This window comes from Cupressus sempervirens, chromosome 3 (assembly GCF_028749045.1).
Source record: "Cupressus sempervirens isolate cs-2001-9-10 chromosome 3, ASM2874904v1, whole genome shotgun sequence".
Lineage (NCBI taxonomy): Eukaryota > Viridiplantae > Streptophyta > Pinopsida > Cupressales > Cupressaceae > Cupressus > Cupressus sempervirens.
Genome location: NC_143120.1, coordinates 300,008,776 through 300,025,631, shown reverse-complemented (window position 1 = coordinate 300,025,631; position 16,856 = coordinate 300,008,776).

The following is a 16,856-nucleotide window of genomic DNA, read 5'->3' as shown; positions in this document are numbered from 1 at the left end:
TTTAAATTCAACAAGGCCCAAAAATTTAAATTAAGATCATTTTATTATAAATTTTAGACTTTATAATCAAATAAATTTATTATGAATGGAGTGTACACATTTAATCTCCTACTCTGCTTGGTTTTCAAATGGAGGGTTACCTGCATGATTTTCATCAAAGGTAGGACTATTCTATATTAACGGAAGGCTCTCAAAGTTCAATTTCTATATTCTCCATTAGTTTTTGCATAGTTATTAGTGGGTAGTATATTTTTATAGTTTTATTTGAGTTGCTTCATTTTCAACTATATTCTGGTATGGGTAGTTCAAATTTAGTTTGTGGCCAAACAATGAAGTGGGTATTCACCAAACTTGGAGAGCATCCTATTTTTGATGTCATTTTTCCTCCAAATAAGTTTGGTGTAACTTCTAGCATATTTTTTGGTAGAAAATCAGATATTTAATCAAGAAGGTTATTATCGTCATTCTTGCAGATATTTTTAGAGTTGGTTATGCACAATGATGAGATCTAGGAATTCTTCCTCTTCTACTTATTCTCTTCTTTTTCTCTAGGGTTGGATGTTGTTGGTTCCAAATTATTGAGAAAAGTTTTAGTTGTATTTCCACCATTCTCCTCAATATTTTCTCTTTGTATGAATAGAATTAATGTAGTTTTATTTTATATTTTTGTTCTATTGTGTGTTCTATGAGTCTTTTCATACATCTTGCATGTACTTATTTCAAAGCAATGAATACACAGAGAAGCAAGTTAATTAGTTTGATTTTGATTCTTGTCTCATGTCTATGATGTTTACAATCTTTGGTGGTTTATGAGAAAATAACATAGATCTAGTTGCATCTCATTTTGGGTTTTTTTTTGATATGCTTTTCTTTTGATTCAAAGAATCATGTAAGTACTTGATATATCTTGGCAGTGTTGCAGATTTCATGAGAATGATAGTATGAGTATGAGATTCATATTTGAACATGGATGTCTAATTCAAAAAGTGAAGGGATAGATATAATATCTTATGCATGTTGTGATTTGTGGAATACCCAATGGATAGGGCATCGATCAATCATAGGAACTACATGTCTCTTTTTGTTCCATATGTAGGATTTTTTTATATCAATTAATTAATCAAAATTATTTTTCCTTTCATGTTGTAGAGCTAAAAAGGATACCCACACTTAGCTTTTAAATCTCATAGGTCATGTTGTTATCTCTTTCATATCTATGTCATTTACATAAGCATGGAAAATTTGGGATTTTATCTTCTTTGTTTGGATTTAGATGTATGTTCTTGCAACTGGTACCATATGAATGAATCTAAGGTCCACCCACCTTGGTTTTACAGAGCCTAAAGTAGAAGAAGGACTTTAGCCTTATAGTTTTCCTAGGTTCTAGATAAATTGTGTCCATCATAGGAGATAACTTCCCTTAGATGCAACCTTGTCTTGGTTACATGGTAGTTGAAATCTCTGTTAAATCAAGAGCCAACAACGGGTGACTCTGCTGGCAATTTGTATTGAATCTATGTGATAGAAAAACCTTAAGAATCTAAAAGGAGATTCAATATGCTAGGAAAAAATTCCTACAATAAAAAGGTTGTGATGTGTTTTCCATTTCTTTTCTAAAGAGTCATGTCTCCTAGTAATGCTTTATTCATGATAGTGGTACCTTAAGAGTTGGATGAAGATTGTGTGTTACAACCATAGTAAGTTTATCATCAATTAGTTTTGTTGGGTAATGTTTTAAAGTGTTGTTGTAAAATTTAGAGTCAAGAATAATCAGATGTATTTTTCCTCTTTTCTAAGTGTGTAAATCTCCAAGGGTGGTTTGATGATTTACAAGTTTCTCACAAATTGAAGGTCTAGTTCAAATTTCTCAAGTTACAAATTATGTTTCAAAATATTGTCTCACAAGTGTGAGTGGCAACTCTAAAATATCTTTGTACTAGTTGCAAATTGATTTCATGTGAATGTTAAAATGACTTTCAAGACTTTGGTGATCTGATCTGAAGTTCTTGTGAGTAGTTCTTGAAAAGAGAAGTCATAAGTTCTTGATTTACAATTTTTTATATTGTATGCATCTATTATTTTATGGAATTGCAATATTAGAAAGAAAATCACAATAGTGATTTCTTTCTCCTCTTTAAGGAGGTGGAAGCTCTACATGGTTTTTATGTATGGTGTGAATAAGTTCATGTTTACACTAGTGCCAAATCTACAAATATATTTGCAGCATCAACACTTTAATGGTATTTTAATTTTCATGTGTTTTCTTTCATGAAAATTAAGTGATAGGAATGGTTGCCTCTATTTAGTGATTTTAATACTATGCAAAGAAGTAGAAATTGTTTTAAATGGATTCGTAATTTAAGTTTGAAGGTTATTTACCAAGTCATGAAAGTGTGCTTGAAGAATGTGTTATGTTGAAAGAGGAACTTTGTAATCAGATCATTACCTTCATAAAAAATACTATAGGAAGTATACAAGGTCAAAATGATATTCACGTCTACATGAAGTTTAAGGTAGCACTCATGGATCTTCATGTTTCTTTGAGACCTAAGGAATCTTCGTGGCCCATTGTTTTCCTAGAATTTTTCATGCCTGATTTAGTTCATTGGCCAGCACATTTGAGATCACAAAAGGTTTTGCAAATTGAAGAATATGTGAAATCTATGGAGAGTTCTTTTTTTAAGGATGGATATCAAATTAAATTTCTTAATAGTGATAGTGAATGTATTGGAAATTATAGTGAATGTGATGAATCCATATATGATGGTAATTTATCTTCTAGTTGTGAAGAAAAGGATTCAAGATTTATTGAATCATATGATTGCAGTCAACATAAGAAAGATGGATATATAACTAAAAATGAATCATGTGATAGTATGTATGAGAGTGAAGAAAGCTCTAATAGCAGCAGAATAACTCTTGTGATCAAAATGAATTTGGTAAGATACTTGAAGTTGAGCTATTTTTCAAAAAAGAGGAAACATGTTATGATAAGGCTTCTAATTTTTCAAATTGTACTACTGATGCTATTGTTGTTATAATTATTTTAGATCATCTAGATTATGATCATACCCAAGTAGAAAAAACTTGTGATGAAGTCTTGTTGAACACAGATGAAATTTCAAAACTATTGGCTCATGATTTTGAAAGGTATGAAAATGCTTTTAAAGATGCCCCTACTTTCCCTTGTTATGTTTTTCCCCATGATGAAGTCCTTTCCCCAAAGTTTGATTGTAAAAATAATACAAAATCAAAATGTTTTGTGTCAAGTTTGGGAGTTGTATATGGAAATAGTTCAAATGCAAATACACATGATGACTTATCTTGTGTGAAAAATACTATTAAAGGGAGATTTAGTATTGATTCAAATTCTTCTCATACTAGTGATGTTGCAATAAGCTTTAATTGTTCATATGATGAAAAAGAAAGGGATGAAAGATGTACTTTTCATTATAAGTTTTCCTTTTGTGTTGTGTTGACGAGTCTCATGATGATAAGTTTTATACATTCGAGTTTCTCTCGAATGAGTTGTTTGATGAGGATAGTGATTATGATCAGCATTTTGTATGTGATTTATAGTAGTCCTTATAACTTGGTAACTAATTCATTGTTTGAGGAATGTGTAGGAGTTTCAAAATATTTTACATATTTGGATGACAAATAAGATTGCAAATGAGGAGAAATCAGATTTCATCTAGTTACACAAGGTGAGTTGCAAATCCATGATGTATGTAACTCCTTGAATCAAGTAGAGTATGAAGCCTATGTGTTTACCTTGGATAGCATGCATAATTAATTTGATGTAGAATAATTTTAGTATTATTTTGAAATCCAAGAGCATGTTGATCTATACTTTCATAATGAGAAAGTTGTAGGCAATTTTTCTAGTTTTTACATGCATTATGAAAGTGAAGTTGTGGAGTTGGTTTTACCAAATGAGCTGATTGAGAGTGCTAATCTGATTGGTGAAATGAATGGAAGTGATGTTTCTATCTTTCCTCATGAAAGTGGAAATTAAAATAAGGTCTATTATAGAGGTAAGAAGTTTAGTTGAATTTCAATGGCTCGAGGCCATTGTTTGTACAATTTAGGAGTAGTTCCCTTTCTTTCAATAAAGTTTTTTCAGATAAGTTTTTGGAGTGGCCTAATTATTCCAAAGATATGTATCCTTTTCATGCCCACAAGGGACATGCATCCCCAAAAAAATCCACTATCGGGACTCAAAATTGAAGCATTGATTTTGAGTACCATTCTGAAAGTCGAGTCCAATTAAGCCCCTATACGATCTTTTCATGCATATGTACTTGGCTGTCATTTCAAGACTTATGATGTGTTTCATATTTTTAACACCTTTCATTCATTATATGCATGCATTCTATGATGATAATTTTTCATTCCAAGTCATCTTTTGAAGCATCATTTTGAGCATTGATCAAATCTACATTTTTGCTCAAGTGCCAAACAGTGATAGGAAGCCTAGTTTGCAATTGAATATCTTGCACCTAGTCAAGTTTCATGACTCACCACTTTAGGATTTTCTAGTATGCATATCAAAAAACTTGTATTTCAGATTTCAAATTGTTTCAATGTGTTTTGACTACATTTTTAATCCCTCAAAGTTGGTTGTTTACTTTTGTAATGTTGATGCATATAGCTCAGAATTTTGGGAAGCCCTGTTTGACTAATTAAAACTTTGACCCAAGTGACCCTATTGAGAAATTTATTTTTGAGTTTCATTTTAGTGGTAAGAGACATGCTATGTTTTAGATTGAAGCCTATGAAGAATCTATTTGACTAGTTTTCAAATGTGATTCCAAATGCATTTTATGAAGTTTCACTGGTAACTAAATGTGCAGAATGATTGGAAACCCTGTTCAGGATGTTATAACTCTAAAAACATCATAGATTGAGCTAAATGGGTTTCACCACTATATTTTTAGATTGACAATATTGTTCATAATTTTGGAAAGCCCTGTTTGACTAGTTAAAACTTTGACCCAATTGACTCTATTGAGAAAATTATTTTTGAGTTTCATTTTAGGGGTCAAAGACATGCTATGTTCTAGATTTGAGCCTATGAAGAATTTTTTTTGACTAGTTTTCAAACATGATTCCAATGCATTTGTTGAAGTTTCACTAGCAACTAAATATGCAAAATGATTTGAATACCTATTCAGGGTGTTATAACTCTGAAACCATCATAGATTGAGATGGGTTTCACCACTATGTTCTTGACCGAATATACTTCTAGTATGCCATTTTTTGAGTCTTGATGAATCCACTTACACACTTTCCTAGGTCCATTCCATTTACAAAAAATTATTATTTTGCTAGTGTGCTCAGTTATGCAATTCTAAGTACCCAACTTCATGCACTTGCCAAAATTGCCATGTTATTCATCATGAGCCCAAATCATAGACATATACTCTCTACATGAAAATGAATCAATACCCCAGGTCTCATTCCCCCAAGTGTCCATATGACCTATTTCCAAAGCCAAATCTAAATGTGAATTATTTTTTCTAACATGGTTGTTTGCAAGACAGTTTCAAGTGAGAAACTTTGACAGTCAATATCTTTTGACCCCTATGTCATCAAGAGCTAAGAACTGTTAGGGTAAATCTATGTGGACCAAGGAATAAGTATGTCATATCTAAGGGCCTCATTGTTTGATTTAGTAAATTTTAAAGACCAATTCTAGAGCCTCCTAACACTAAATAGAAAGTTCTCACAAAGTGGTAGGAATGAGTTTGAAATGATCAAAAAATGATCTATTTTAAATCTAATCAATATGAGGAGTTGAATAGATCAGTTTGAAATGTTAGTTGTTTGAAAACAAAAAAAAATTAGTCAGACCCACTTTGGGGCCCGATTGATTTCATTAGATTGATAGGATGCTCTAAGTATTTGAGATGTTTGTAGGACATTATGAGGATTCTAATTATTATGTACTTTAGTATTTGTACATATTGAATGGCCAATTGGGTGAGTGTGGTTTCTATACACATAATAATCTTCGAGGAAAGAGTGAGACATATCAATGAATCCTCAGAAAACTTACTTGTGTTACACATTTACTATTGATCTCTACTCTAGTTTGACATAAGAAAAACAAGTAGATGCTAGGCCAAAATAATTTAGTCCCACCTTGACAAACCTTTCCTTATTCCTTTTTTACAAAAATCTAAAGAATAAGAGGCTAAGGGATTTCTATGTTGATTTCATGTATTAGACTTGCAAAAGGAAACTAAAAGGAAAAGTCATTGTCCTCTTTTAACCATATGCATTAGATAGAACTCAAGAAATGAAGGCACAATGAATAGAAACAATTTTGAGCAATTATTTATAGGGGTTCACTATTGGAGAAGCATTGGCATGTCCCGAGTGAGAACTAATTGAGGATACATAGTTTGATTCTAATCGCTAAGTTGGGCATCGAAAGAACAAGTGTAAGAATTATTTCAAAACATTCACCACTACATGATAAAATGGAGTTGTTAAAAGCACTAAATTCATTAGATAGACATCGTATGTTTTGAGTTGGATGCCCATACTGAAGTGAGGAAATTACTTATCAATGATACATTAAGATCAAACTAGCAGTGATATCCATTATCATTAGGTATGGGGAGATGCCCAAGTAAAAACAAACAATAATAGAATCTCTTCCCATTGCTCACAGTAGGAAAAATATTGAAATAAATAAACTAGTTTAGCTACCCTCCATCATGTGATGTAGCAGCCCAACTTGACTATCGAGATGCATAAATATGAGTTCCATTAAAAGTTTGAAATGAACTCTTTAGTCAGCCACTATATTTCACAAAGTAGAAGATTGTCATTTCAAATGGGATATTGTGGTTTCTCTCTCATAGAAATGTGTAGAGATGCACAAGTCAAGGATAAGTATAGATGAATCCTTTCATGATAGGTATATTTTGGGTAGATAATTGTGCCATGTGTTTGGAGGGGAGCAGTGAGATTTTGTATGGAAATAATAGCATGGATGCTCAATAAATTGATGGGGGCAACCAAAGTTGTGAGTTGCCATCATTAATTTTCTTCCAAAATTGCACACCAGAAATTCAATCAAGTGGATATATTATTTTACTATTTTCTATGAAAAACTAAGAAGACCTCACCAAGCTTACCAAATTTCTATGAAGTTCTTATCAAATCTAATATGTTCCTTATTGGGAGAAGTTGCATACAATTTTAGTTAGGGCATAAGGGGAAGTTTCTTTTAACTTCATTCATCGAGAGCCAAATTTAAGTAGAATATGGATAAATCTCAATAAAGGACAAATTGACCCTTTGTGCTTAGTATGTAAGGGAGTGAAGAAGGATTTTCATAAATAGGTGAGGTGTGTGATTAGAACTTAAATGTAAGTTTGAAATATCTTCCATTAGCATAGTTCAAGTTTGAATGTGATAAATCATGTCTTTGGCTTGGGTGATATTTGCTTTCTCTCATGGAGCACCTTTTCTCTAAGACCAAAATATGATGAAGAGCTCATTTTTGTCAAACACATGATAGGTCTAAGTGGTGATCCAGATTAGAAAAATTTAATTAGAAATTTGAGAAATCCTCTATAAGTGTGGCCTTGTTTTTACCAATAGTAGTAGGTTCTTTTATCTCACATTTCTCATTCATGCATGTATTAAATATTTTTTAAGTGTAGACACTTTATATTTAAGTGTCTAAAGTGTTTTCTTTATGACACAAGTCACTAGCTTCTCACGTTTGGGCCCATGTTTGATCAAGTGACAAGCAAGACTAATTTTGATGAAAATGACTAACAAGATAGAGATAATGTTGTAGCAATATGGTGATCTATTAGTGAATAAAAAGTGACCACGTGGTACATTCAAAGGAGTTCAAGTTGGATAAGGTGGAAAATTGGCCAAGTGTTAGAACAGTGTTTCATTGCAAGCTGGAGGTTCCAAACTTGAAATTAAATGTAGTGACACAATGTGGTTGTGGGACCCATGGTGCCGATAGAGATAGAGGCACCACATAGTGTGATCTCATGTGCTTGTTAAAGGAAGTTGTCAAAGTTGAAATGCACTTAGATCATGCCACATCACATAATGGACCTAGGTCACTCAATAAGTAGGTGTTGATGTGGTGTCCAAGAGGCTGGTGATGTGGCAGCATTGACAAGTCAGAAAATGGCACATGGAATTTAGAGGTAGAGACAGTGATCTCAACATTTGACACATGGATAAACCTCATGGATTCATAAGCCCAGGCCATAGAGCTGAGATGCGGTGAGATGTTGCCACATGGAAAGGACATTGGCATGGAGTTGGATAAGGTGGAGTGTTGACTAGATGTTTAGGACCAATTAGAGAGCTCCATGTAGTAATGATGTGGTGAGCCATCTGTCAACTAGTTGTTGGTGTGGTAGTGATGATTATTGGAGCAACCAATCAAGTGTTGACACATGTCATCGCATGGTCAACCATGTTTGACCAGAGACCAAATTGGAGAACAATTTCAAAATTTTAATATTTTGGCTCAAAAAGGAAGTGCTTATGTAGATTTTGTTAGATTGTGGTGACTAATCAGGAAAGTACTTTACATACTTTATAAATTCTTTAGGGCTTGGGGCATCAGCCTAAAAAAAAATTTGGGACCTATTTTATTAGGATTTGGGGTTGACATGTAATTATTAATTATAACCCTAAAGTGGTAAAAATACTTGTATAAAAGAGCTTAGGGTTAGGGATTGTTATATAGTTGTGATGGGAAATTGGTTCTTGCAGCAGTATTGAGTTGTAAGGGATTACAGATTATAATCAGGTTATAATCAAAAGATTGTAATCATATTAGACTTGTTGTTTGGTGGATGTAGCCCAGTTCCTTGTGTTCTTCTCTGTGTGATCTATTATTTTTTGTTATTGGTTATATTTGTATGTAATTTTTATTTTATTTTTGTGGTTTAATCCTAACAATATTTGCATGTAATTGTTATTTTTTGTCCATGGTTTAATCCTAACAAGTGGTATTAGAGTGAGGTTGTTTTTTTAGTTATCCTTTATACAAAAGTTTCACAGTTAAGTGGGAGTCTCATGGCTCAGTGGGAATGATGGTAGACAAGCATAAATTAAGGGTTGACAGGTTTAATGGGCAGAACTTCTAGTTATGGAATATGCAAATGGAAGACTATCTTTATCAGAAGGATTTATGGAAGCCATTGGTAGGCAAAGAGAGGAATTAGGGATCTATGTCAAATTATGAATAGGATCTTTTGGACAAAAAGGAACTTGGAAGCATTCAATTATGCCTAGCACCATCAATGGCATTTAATATTTAAAAAGTGAAGACAACAGAAGAATTGATGCAAACCCTAGTGAATTTGTATGAAAAGCCCTCCACTTCAAATAAGGTATTTCTCATGAAGCATTTATTTAATATGAAAATGGCAGAAGGTGGATTTGTTGTAGATCATTTAAATGAGTTTAATAATATATTACTAGTCAATTATCTTCTATCGATATCAATTTTGATGAAGAAATTAGGGCTCTCTTGATTTTGTGTTCTCTGTCTGAAAGATGGAATAGCTTGGTAATGGTCGTGAGTAATTATGTTCCTAGATCTAGTACCCTAAAATATGATGATGTGACCAATGTTATTTTGAGTGAGGAAACTCATAGGAAAACCTCAGATGGATCTACATTAGGAAGTGCTTTGAATGCACAAAGAAAAGGCAAAATGATTGATAGAGGAAGTAATTTCAAAAATTATGGGAAATCAAGAGGAAAGTCAAAGGGGAGGAGGTCTCAATCGAGAGGACCAAATGACAACTAGTACTATGGGAAACCAAGGCACAAAAAGAAAGATTGTTGGAATCGAAAGAAAAATGGAGATAAACTAGATGGACACAAGGAGGCAAATGTGGTAAGTAACAATTCCAAAGAGGATGTTTTGCTTCTATCTTTAGAAAGTGTTGATGATTCATGGGTTTTAGATTCTGGTGCTTTATTTCATGCTACAACTCATAGCATTTATTCCATTGATTATGTCCAAGGGGATTTTGGACTTGTTTATTTGGGGGATAATAAACCCTGTCAAACTATTGGAAAAGGAAAAATTAAGATTAAGTTGTAGAATAGGCATCATTGGCTATTACATGAGGTAAGACGTGTTCTAAGGATGAGTAGGAATTTAATTTCAATAGGGCAACTCAGTGATGAGGGTTATGTAGTTACTTTTAATGATAAAAATTGGAAGTTTACAAAAGGTTCCCTCGTAGTAGCAAAAGGTGTGAAAGTAGGCACCTTATATCTTTGTATAGGTCATATTCTTCCTTCTACTTTAATTTTTTTAGAGAAAAATGAATGTTAAGGAACAATTGTTGCAATTGAGCAGGGAGAACAAATAGATGTTGTATATTTTGATATAGCACTATGGCACAATAGACTTGGGTACATGAGTGAGAAAGGTATGAAAGTAATTCATTCAAAGAAAGTTTTACCAAGTCTAAAATGTGTTAACATGGATCTCTATGAAAGTTGTGTGTATGGAAAATAAAAGAGAGTGAGTTTTGTAAAGACTGGGAAGGAAAACAAAAAGGAGAAATTAAAGCTTGTGCATATAGATGTATGGGTACCAGCTCAGGTATCTTCCCTTGGTGGCTCTCATTACTATGTTACATTCATTGATGATGCAACTAGAAACATATCGTTTTACTTCCTTAGATAGAAATCTGATGTATTTCAAACTTTTAAGAAATGAAAATGCTTGGTTGAAAATGAGACTGGTAAGAAATTAAAATGTCTCGGATCTGATAATGGTGGCAATTATTGGAGTCATGAATTTGAAGACTATTGCTCCACTAATGGTATTTTTAGATAGAAAACTATTCCAAGGACTCCACGGGAAAATGGAGTGGTTGAATGCATGAACAGGACTATAATGGAGTGTGCAAGCAGCATGAGGTTGCATGTTGGGTTGCCCTTACACATGTGGGTGGAGGCTGTCAATACTACTATATATTTGATTAATAGAGGTCCCTCTACTCCTTTGGGCTATGTTATTCCAAAGGAAGCATGGACTAGTAAGAAGGTTGGTTATTCTTTTCTCAAAACCTTCGGCTGTGAAGCATTTTCTCACATACATTCTAAAAATAGAACCAAGCTGGAAGCTAAGTCAAAGAAATGTGTATTTTTTGAATATGGCATTAATGAATTTGGTTATAGGCTTTGGGATTTTGAAAATCAAAAAATTGTAAGAAGCAGGGATGTCATATTCAATGAGAAAGTGTTATGCAAAGAGTTGTTGCAGCAACATGAGAAGAAAGAAGATGATTATGTAGTGCTAGATAATACTCCAAAAGATGATGTTCCAACCATTCCTCATGATGTGAAACAATAGCAACAACAAATACCACACACATTAGTGAATGTTAGATGGTCAAAAGGGAAAATTAGACCTCCAAAAATATTTTCTCCCTCTTTGTATTATATTTTATTAATAGATGTTAGTGAACCTAAATGTTATGATGAAGCTATGTAAATGGATACTAAGATTCAATGGGAATCTACAATGAAAAATGAAATGGACTCTTGGATGAAAAATAAGACTTGGGATTTATGAAAAAAATTTGCTGGTAAAAAGGCTTTATAGAATAAGTGGGTTTATAGGTCGAAAGAAGAAGGAGGTAAGAAAAGATTTAAAGTTAGGTTAGTTGTAAAAGGATTTGCCTAGAAAAAAGGAATTGATTTTGATGAGATGTTTTCTCCTGTTGTTAAGATGACTTCTATCCATACTAGTTTAAGTATTGTGGCTACTAAAGATTTGCATTTAGAGTAGCTTGATGTTAAAATAGCCTTTCTTCATGGTGATTTGGATGAAGAGATATATATGGCTCAGCCACGGGGATTTGAGATCAAAGGTAAGGAGAACTTAGTGTGCAAATTGAAGAAAAGCTTATATGGCTTGAAGCAAGCACCTCGGCAATGGTATCTAAAATTTGATAATTTTATGCATGAGTATGGATATAATAGCTCTCATTTAGATCACTATGTTTACTTTAAGAGGTTGGATGATGATAGCTACATTATTTTATGTTTATATGTTGATGATATGCTTGTAGTTGGGTCTAACATGGATCACATTAAGGGGCTTAAATGCCAATTAGCATATGCATTTTCTATGAAGGATTTGGTGGCAATAAAAAAAATCCTTGGTATGAAGATTATAGAGTTAGGAAGAATAGAAAATTGATGCTATCTCAGGCTAATTATGTGTAGAAGGTGTTGCAACATTTTTCTATGGAGAATGCTAAAGCTATCAGCACACCTTTACCTAGTCATTTGAAGTTGACTAAGGAGATGTGTTCCAAGACACAAGAAGAGGAGGATAAGATGTCCAAGGTACCCTATACTTCAACTATAGGAAGCTTCATGTATGCTATGGTATGCACTAGGCCAGATATTGCACATGCAATGGGGGTCATTAGCAGGTATATGAATCATCCAAGAATTGAGTATTGAAATGTACTCAAATGGATTCTCTAATATTTGAGAGGAACATCCAATAAGTGTTTACACTTTGGGTTCTCTACTACTGATTTGCAAGGCTATGTTGACTCAGATTTGTTAGGAGATATTAATACCAAGCGAAGTACTACAGGTTATTTCTTTACTATTGGTGGGGTAGTCCTAAGCAAGGTTTCTAGGTTATAGAAGGTTAATTCTTTTTCCACTATAGAGGTAGAGTATGTTGCTACTATAGAAGTAGCCAAGGAGATGATATGGCTTCAATTCTTCTTGGAAGAATTGGAACACCCTCAAAAGGATAATTATTTTTTTACAAATACTTAGAGTTCCTTTCATATTGCGAAGAATTCAGCTCTGCATTCAAAGACCAAACACATACAGTTGTAGTACCATTTCATTCAATCAATTTTTGAAAATGGATAGTTAAATTTGGACAAGATACATACAAATGAAAATCTAGTGGATAAGTTTACCAAGGTAGTGACAAGGGAGAAGTTGAATTCCTCTTCAACTTCAGTTGGTCTTCTACACTAAACATGAATAAAAGAACAGTAGAGTCCAACGTGGTTAAATCCATTGGGAGCCTCATGGAGTAGTAGTATAGCTACAAGATCAGTCTTCAAGTGGGAGATTGTTGTTTAGTGTGGGCCCTATTCAATCCCCAAGTGGGAGATTGTTAGATTGTGGTGACTGATTAGGAAAGTACTCTATATACTTCATAAATTTTTTTAGGCTATGGACCCTATTTTATCAGGACTTTGGGTCAACATGTAATTATTAATTATAACCCTAAAGTAGTAAAAATACTTGTATAAAATATTGTTATATATTTGTGATGCAAAATTGGTTCTTGCAGTGGTATTGAGATGTAAGGGATTGGGGATTGTAATCAGGTTGTAATCACTGGATCGTAATAATATTATACTTTCTATTTGGTGGACGTAGCCCAGGGATTGGGTGAACCATATTAAATCTTGGTGCCTTGTGTTATTTTCTATGTGATTTTTTTTTTTTGTTATTTTTTATATTTTCATGTAATTGTTATTTTTTGTCTGTGGTTTACTCCTAACAATATTTGCATGTAATTGTTATTTTCTATCTGTGGTTTAATCTTAACAGATTTGGTAATGAAGTTTTAAAGGTGTTTAAAATTCAACTGGGCTACACATTTTTTAAATTGAAGATCATTTTATTATAAAGTTTAGACTTATAATAAAATCATTTTTTTATGAATGGAGCATGCACATTTAGTCTCCTACTCTACCTAGTTTTCAAATGGCAGGTTACCTGCCTGATTTTTCATCAAAGGTAGGACTATTATATATCACCAAGAAGCTCATGGCATCTAATTTCTAGATTTGCCATCAATTTTTTTGCAAGTATTAGTGGGTAGTAGATATTTGTAGGTTTGTCTAAGGTGCTTCATTTTGAACTATATTCTAGCATGGATAGTTTAGATTCAATTTGTGGCCAAACAATGAAGTGGGTATTTGCCAAACTTGGAGAGCATCCAGTTGTTGATGTTATTTTTCTTCCAAATCAGTTTGGTGGACCTTCTAGTATATTTTTTGGTATCAGGTCAGATATTTTATCAAGAAGGTTATTCTCATCATTCTAAGAGATGTTTTCAGATTTGATTATGCACAATGATGAGATTTGATTTGGTTTTTAGTATAGGAGAGAAGAGAGAGAGGCTTAGCTACAAGAGATAGAAGGATTTCAAGTGGAAAAATGGAATCATCAAATGAGATCCAATAATTCTTCCTCTTCTACTTATCTCTTCGTTTTCTTTCTCTAGGGTTGGATGTTGTTGGTTCTATACTATTGAGAAGAGATCTAGTAGTGTTTTCACCATTCTCCTCAGCATTTTTCTCTTCAATGAACAACATTAATAGAGTTCTAGTGTATACTTTTGGTCTATTTTGTGTTCTACGAGTCTTTTCATACATCTTGCATATACTTATTTCAAAGGAATGAATACAAAGAGTATCAAGTTAATTAGTTTGGATTTTATTCTTAACTCTTGTCTTGGATGTTTACAATCTTTGGTGGTTTATAGACAAAGAACTTAGATCTAGTCACATCTCATTTTGGGTTGTATGTCTTGGTATGTTTTGATTTTGATTCAAAGCGTCATGTAAGTGTTTGATATATCTTGGCAAGGTTTCAAATTTCATGAGAAATATAGTATGAGTATGAGATTCATATTTGAACATAGATCTTTGATTCACAAATTGAAGGGATACATCTAATATTTGATGTATGTTGTGATTTGTGGAATACCCAATATAATGGATAGGGCACTAATTAATCATAGGATCTATATATTTCTTGTTGTTGCATATGTAGGATTTGTTGATAACAATCAATAAATCAAAATCATTTTCCCTTTCATGTTGTAGAGCTGAAAAAGATACCCACACTTATCTTGTCAATCTCATAGGTCATGTTATTAGTTATTTTATATCTATGTCATTTGAATAAGCATAGAAGATTTGGGGTTTTATCTACTTTGTTCAGATTTAGATGTATGTTTTGGCAATTGGTACCATATGAATGAATCTAAGTTCTACCCACCTAGGTTTTGCAGAACCTAAAGTAGAAGAAGGAGTTCAACCTTATAGTTGGTCTGGGTTCTAGACAAATTTTTTTGACCATAGAAAATAGCTTCCCTTAGATGCAATCTTGTCTTGGCTACATAGTAGTTGAAATATCTATTAAATCGGGAACCAACATAGTCTATGTAAACCTTTTAACTAGGTGATATTCTAATGGAATGTTCTAAAGTCCTCTAATTAGGACACTCCTAATAGGGTGATTAAATCCTTTAATAGAATTACATTTAATAATTTTTAGTGTAACCTTTAATAGGGTTGGCTCCTAACAGGGCTCACTTTAGAAGAGTGAAAATTGGTGACAAGTAGATAATGGTTTTTCTCAAATTAGATTTCTAGATTAAATCCTATTGTTAAACTTGTGTGGAGGTTATTATGATACTTTACTAATTAATTTTTACATTCTGCATGTTTTTTATATTAGAATAGTGAATAGAATAGTGAACAACTAGATAATATTTTTAATAGTTTATAGTAGAGATCGAGCAATGGAATGATAAGTACTGAAGTTGTTTAAGTGTTTGTTTGTTAAATTGGTACATGTAGACCTTGGATAACTAATTCAACCCCCAGTTATCCTAAATATTCTAACAATCGGTATCTGAGCATTGGTGCTTGTAAATAGAAGTTTGAAAGTACTCAAAACTAAAGATCATGGTGTACAAAAGGGAGGTACAAAAGTTCAACAAGGAAAATTTTTGTGCATGGAAAAAATTGATGTGGCTACATATAGCTAGTATTGGTGATGTTTCATTGGATGTTCTCGATAATGCATATGTGGACATAGCAATCATCCAAGTGCTTAACAACTAAAAGAAAAACAAGAACACAATTAGTCAATTTTGGAGATATCTTTAGCCCTGAACTATGTATTTTGATGACTTGAAAGAGTTCAAGAATTCAAAGGAAATGTGGGATAAAATAAAGACCATCTATGGAGGAGATGATAATATCTTAAGAGATAAATCGAAAATTCTGAGAGGTAAGTTTGATGAAATGAGAGTGACAAAAGGTGAGAACATAGCACAGTATTGTACAAGAATCAAAGAGGCTATTAATGCTATTAGAGGATCTAAAGGAAAGATTGAGGAAATATGTATACTCTAAATAGAGTGCAAGTCAAAAAAAGGTTCAAATGTTATACCTTTTAAATTATGGTATGGATATGCACCTAACGTGAAATATTTCAAAGCTTTTGGAAGCAAATGTTATATACTTAAAGATAGTAGAAATAGAAAATTTGATGCTACAAGTGATGAAGGTATATTCCTAGGATATTTCACTAAGAGAAAAGATTATAAGTTTTTGAACTCTAACATTAACAAAGTTATAGAAAGTGTGAATGTGAAAGTTGATGAATACAAAGAGAAAAATGAAGTTGAATGTAAGATAGAACCGGAAGACTATAGTTCATTCATATATGTGAATCTTGGTACTCCAATCACTCCATCTAGACAAGAAAACAAAGTTGCATATTTTTAGCAGACTGGGAATGTTGACTTGCAATAGCCATTTTCCAAGTAGCAGGTTGTGGGTGTTGAGCAATAGGTAAATGATGTTGAGTCAAAAACAAAGGAAGTCAAACATTAGGAAGGAAATGCCAAGCATGTATAACATGAGCCATAACCTAAACAAGAGAGAGATGATGAGCTTGAAATCATTTTTCAAGATGAACCTATAGAAGAACAAAGAAGAAAAGAGCATGTATTAGCAAAATATGTGGGGAGACATCAT